This window comes from Chlorocebus sabaeus, chromosome 8, assembly GCF_047675955.1.
Source record: "Chlorocebus sabaeus isolate Y175 chromosome 8, mChlSab1.0.hap1, whole genome shotgun sequence".
NCBI classification, from domain to species: domain Eukaryota; kingdom Metazoa; phylum Chordata; class Mammalia; order Primates; family Cercopithecidae; genus Chlorocebus; species Chlorocebus sabaeus.
This window is the reverse complement of record NC_132911.1, coordinates 33,977,188-33,982,996: the sequence shown is the minus strand read 5'-3', so window position 1 is coordinate 33,982,996 and position 5,809 is coordinate 33,977,188. Positions and strand designations below refer to the sequence as shown.

The 5,809-nt window shown below is 40.9% G+C and overlaps 1 pseudogene; it reads left to right on the top strand.

Annotated features, from left to right (window-relative positions):
- Positions 1 to 277: 277 nt before the first annotated feature.
- On the top strand, positions 278 to 1,185 carry LOC119618932 (large ribosomal subunit protein uL1-like; annotated as a pseudogene).
- The last annotated feature ends 4,624 nt before the right edge of the window (positions 1,186 to 5,809 follow it).

Sequence of the window (5,809 nt, the reverse complement as noted above, 5' to 3'; positions counted from 1 at the left end):
CTCCAGCAACTCCAAGGGCCTTTATTAACTTGGCAAAGTGATTTTATGCATTGCAGAGGGCAGGTAGACTAACAAACCAACACAAGTAATCCATGCAAATTCTCAGTTTCACTCGTATGAAGAGCCATCCTGTTAGCACTCTTATTTCTTCAGAGACAATGGGTTTAAGCCTCTTTCCATAAGAACAGCCCAAATTTCCAGAGTAGATGCCATGCTATATGAACTTTATTATAAAATAATAACAGACTCCTCTCCGGTTAGTTCGGCTCGAGAAGCCATGAGTAGCAAAGTCTCTCGCTATACCTTGTACGAGGCAGTGCGGGAAGTTGTGCACCGGAACCAGCAGAAATGCCTCAAGTTCCTGGATACGGTGGAGTTGCAGATCAGCTTGAAGAATTATGACCCCCAGGACAAGCGCTTCTCGGGCACAGTCACACTTAAGTCCACTCCCCGTCCCAAGTTCTCCTTGTGTGTCCTGGGGGAGCAACAGCACTGTGACGAGGCCAAGGCCGTTGGATATTCCCCACATGGATATCGAGGCACTGAAAAACTAAACAAGAATAAGAAACTGGTCAAGAAGCTGGCCAAGAAGTATGATGCAATTTTGGCCTCAGAGTCTCCGATCAAGCAGATCCCACGAATCCTTGGCCCAGGCCTAAAGAAGGCAGGAAAGTTCCCTTCCCTACTCACACACAAGGAAAACATGGTGGCCAAAGTGGACGAGGTGAAGTTTACAATAGAGTTCCAAATGAAGGTGTTATGTCTGACTGTGGCTGTTGGTCATGTGAAGATGACAGACGATGAACTTGTGTATAACATTCACCTGACTGTCAACTTCCTGGTGTCATTGCTCAAGAAAAACTGGCAGAATGTCCGGGCGTTATTATCAAGAGGACCGTGGACAAGCCCCAGTGCCTATGTTAAGGCACATTTGAGTAAATTCTGCTGTTACCAGTCAAAAAATAAAATAAAAAATAAAATCAGGCCGGGCGCAGTGGCTCATGTCTCTAATCCCAGCACTTTGGGAGACCGAGGCAGGTGTATCACAGGTCAGGAGATTGAGACCATCCTGGCCAACATGGTGAAACCTCGACTCTACTAAAAATACAAAAATTAGCCGGGCGCGGTGACAGGTGCCTGTAGGTAGTCCCAGCTACTAGGGAAGCTGAGGCAGCAGAATCACTTGAACCCAGGAGGCAGAGGTTGCAGTGAGCTGAGATTGCGCCACTGCACTCCAGCCTGGCGATAGAGTGAGACTCTGTCTCAAAAAAAAAGAATAAATAAATAATAATAATAATATAGTAATTATTATAATATTGGTCTTTGGTATTTGTGGTAGAATAAAACCACATGTGTCCCCTTTTCTAATTGAAAATGACTCATCCTCAAGCAATAATCATAGTAGACACAGAAGCAAAAGCATTATATTCAAGGAAATGATGTAACTTCAAAGCACAATAGATGAAACTTAAAAGTTGTTAGTCAAGGATAATAAAGGAGTTGTCAGGAGAGCTCATTCCGAAACATGTAAATCTGAAGATAAACAAGCAGGTTTTGTTCACAGAATCCCCCAATAGCTGAGAAACTGGGCACTGGGAAGACTGAAGTGGAAAAACAAGGTGGGACATCAAAAGGGTGAGTCTAGATTAACAGACAACAAGAGAACAGTTAAAAGCCCAGCTTCCAACACCACTTGGAGCAGAAAAGCAACACCCTGCACTATCTTCATAGGAGAAAAGGGGTCATTTTTCTGGGGGAAAAAAAAAAAACCAGAGAGACTTGAAGTTATAGACAGAAGATCATTAAGGTGAAGTGCTGTTCTGAAGGCAGAATGATTAAGTTGAAGTCTGCCTATTTGATGATTATTAGGCCTCCAGCTTTCTTTCCTCTGTCAACCACAGAAGAGACACAATCTGGTGTAAACTCACCACACTCTCAGGCAGGAGACTGGAAAATTTATCCCAAGACAAACTAAATCACTAAGTCTTATCAGACCCAAGAATTCTGCATCCAAGCCAATCATTGGGAAAGCTTATCAACAGATCATTTGATACTACAGAACTACAGTAAGGCTGAGTAATTGAGATAAAGGTATCTTAGATAGTTGAGGGTACAGTAATGAAGAAAATAGGAAAGTTAGTTGTAGGTATATCTGAAGTAGTTAGATACCCCCAACCCCCTTCACCACTATAGTAGGCAGAATCTCAGATGACCCCCAGGATTCCCATCCCTGGCACACATACTCTGTATAGTCCTTTCCCTTGAGTTTGGGGGAAATGTGTGAATATAATGGTATATCACTCCCTTAATTAAGTAACAGCATTGGGTCCTTCTTGCATTGCCATAAAGAAATACCTAAGACTGGGTAATTTATAAAGAAAAGAGGTTTTATTAGCTCATCATTCTGTAGCCTGTACAAGCATGGTGCTGGCATCTGCTCAGCTCCTGAGGAGGCTTTTACTCATGATAGAAGGTGAATCAGGAGCAGGCATGTCACATGGTGAGAGCAGCAGCAAGAGAGAGTGGGGAAGATTCCACACACTTTAAACAAGATCTCGTGAGAACTCACTCATTGTGATCCCATGGATCACAGTGGGGTCATGGATATGCCCCCATGACCCAAACACTTCACACCAGGTCCCATTTCCAACATTGGGGATTAAATTTCAACATGAGGTTTGGGCAGAAACAAATACCCAAACTATATCAGTCACCTTGTGTGGAAAATATGATGGGAGGGTCCCTCCTGGGACTACATTATCTTTTTTACAACTCCCTCTTGGTGGGCTAGAGAGAAATTCCCCTGCTGGCTTTGAAGAAGTAGCTACTATGTCGTGAGAGGGTTAGGATCAGCCAACAACCAGCAAGGAAATGGAACCCCAGCCTAAAACTACAAGGCATTTAATTCCACCAACAACCTGAATGAGCCTGGAAGAAGATCCCAGGCTCCCAAGGACACCTTGATTTTGACCTTGTGAGAAGCTGAGCAGAAGACTATTATGCCAATTATGCCAAGGCCAGACTTCTGACCTACAGAACTGTGAGATAATGAATAGGTGGACGTTAAACTGCTATCATTGTGAAGCGCATTCACTGGGCGCAGGTTACCAACTAGTCTGAGTCGGGTAAGATATAACACCCACACACAAGGTTACATGAAGCAGGTTTATTAATTATACATAGGCAGCAAGGGACAATGGAAGCCTAAGACTCATGTTGAGCCAGGCTCCTAAATGAATGTCATGCCCCTAAAGCTCAGGAAAGCTGCCTAGGGTGGATGGACTCTCATCTCTATATGCCTCTCTTGCAGCCAGCCCACCCTGGGCTTTATACCTCAGGGTCACAAGACTGGCTGGGCTGACCCACTTAAGGATGTCCTGTTTCTATGGGGGAACTGGAACAGACTCTAGACTGATCCTACCAGTTCCTCCTTACATCAAGGTGTTCCATTCCCAGTACATTCCACAGTTACATTGAGAACTACAAGTGAGAAAGAGGGAGAAGAGCTGGATTTCTCTAAGGCTACCTGGAGAACTGTTTTCCAATGATTGTTTTAATTTGTTACTCAACCATAAAAAACTATACACCAACCAAAGGAAGACCTTTAAGAGAGGCTGAGATACTTACAGGGACCTGTATTTGGAGGCACCAAGATCAGCACAGGGTGAGTGCTGTCTGTAGCAGATTGGGTGTATTGTCAGGAACCTGGCAATAAAAAAATGGCACACTCAAACTAGATAATTAAAAAGAGTTTAATAAAATGGCCCATTAAAATGCATGAACATTGGCTGGGCGTGGTGACTCATGCCTGTACTCCCAGCACTTTGGGAGTCCAAGGCAGGCGGATCACGAGATCAGGAGATTGAGACCATCCTGGCTAACACGGTGAAACCCTGTCTCTACTAAAAAAAAAAAAAAATTTAGCCAGGCATAGTAGTCCCAGCTACTCGGGAGGCTGAGGCAGGAGAATGGCGTGAACCTGGGAGGCGGAGCTTGCAGTGAGCCAAGATCGCACCACTGCACTCCAGCCTGGGCAACAGAGCGAGATTCCATCTCAAAAAAAAAAAAAAAATGAACATTAAAGAAATGAACAAAGGATAGGGCAGTATTCCAGGAACAGCAACGGCAGGAGCCATTACCACTTCTAGGTCTGAAGGGGCAAGGATATGGAGTAGATACTAGAACTCAGAGAGTAGCTGTACAGAAAAAGCTATTATTTGGCAGGAGCTGTGTACTTCAGCAGAGGGTTGCAGCTAACTTAAGATAAAACCATCATTGAAAAACTCTGAGCAACATAAATGCAGATGTCTTCTTCTTTCCTCTAATCTCCTGATAGTGTCTACACAGAGTGAGCCAAACAAGAAAATAGAGATGAGAGACGTTCATTGGTGTATCTCACTGGAAGCATGAATGAATGAAATTGCATTCAATTAATATATTTATTTTAGGAAAGATATGTATTTTCCTCCGTTCTTAGCCACACGACCCTCAAATTTGATCTGGGCACATAGCTACTTGGAATAAAGTCTGTATTAATAGCCTTTTTTGCAGGTGAGTGAGCTTCTCAGGGCAATTGTTGGGAAGGAAAAACATGGAATGGAATACGAAGAGACACAGAGAACTTATTTACACAGACAACGATGTGTGCCCATTAGTGTCTTTCTCCCTTTTCCAGGTGACAAATGTCTTTTACATAGGGTCTCAACAGCAGAGTGATATAGATTTGAACTAAGCCTACTATTGTATTTTAAATAAATTAGTAGGAATAAAGGGAAGAAATAAATAATTAATGAACATAAACCATAGCTCTAAAGGTCCTCATTTCCAGAGCCAGTCACAAGCTCTAAGTTAATAGTCGTAGCTACTTTTTCTCATCACCCGTTTTATCCTATCTAGGCCAGATGCTTGCAGAGAGTAAGGAGTAAGAGTAACATTACCAGAAATTAAGCACAGAGTTCACTCATCTGCAAAGAAGGCTGTTAATACAGACTTTACTCCAAGTAGCCATGTGCCCAGCTCAAATTTGAGGGTTGTGTGGCTAAGGAAGAGGGAAAATAAGTATCTTTCTTAAAACAAATATATTAATTGAATGCAATTTCATTTGTGCTCCCAATAAGATGTTGGTATATTATTTGTTTTTTATTTTGTTACTATATTATGTTTGTTTTGAATTGAATAAAAATAATCTTTTTAAACGGAAGAATGTCTAAGATTAAGTAAATTGTCAAAAAAAGGAAAAAAAAAATAAAGGCAAGTCATCTTATCAGATATCAGAACATACTATAAATCCATTAAAATAGAATTATAGTATTCATAGTGGTATAGAGAAGTATACTAGTAGAACAGAACAAAATTCAAAAGTAGATCTTAGTGTATTTTAAAATGTAATATACAGTAACGGTGATAGTTTAAATTTAGAGGCTTAATGGTATATTATTTAATAAATGGTACTTGTACATTGCATAGAAAATGTATTTGGATTTTTATTTTATGTCACGTATAAAAATAAGTTCCAGAAAGGATTATGATATTATAAACAAACTAAACTATGTTGAGCAATTGGAAAGCTATGTTACTAATCTAATTGCATAAGAGACCAGCTTAATGAAGACTAGAAACCTAGTAGCTCAGTAAGAAAGGAAATATAGGGTGGACAACATAAAGTAGAAAAAAAATGCAAGATATATCAAAAACTAGGTCAGTAGAAGATTAATAGACTGATAAAATGTTTAAGTAGCACAGATGACATAGGTTTAGTCTCTATAATAAAAATCACTTATATATTGATAATGAGAAGACAACCAATTCA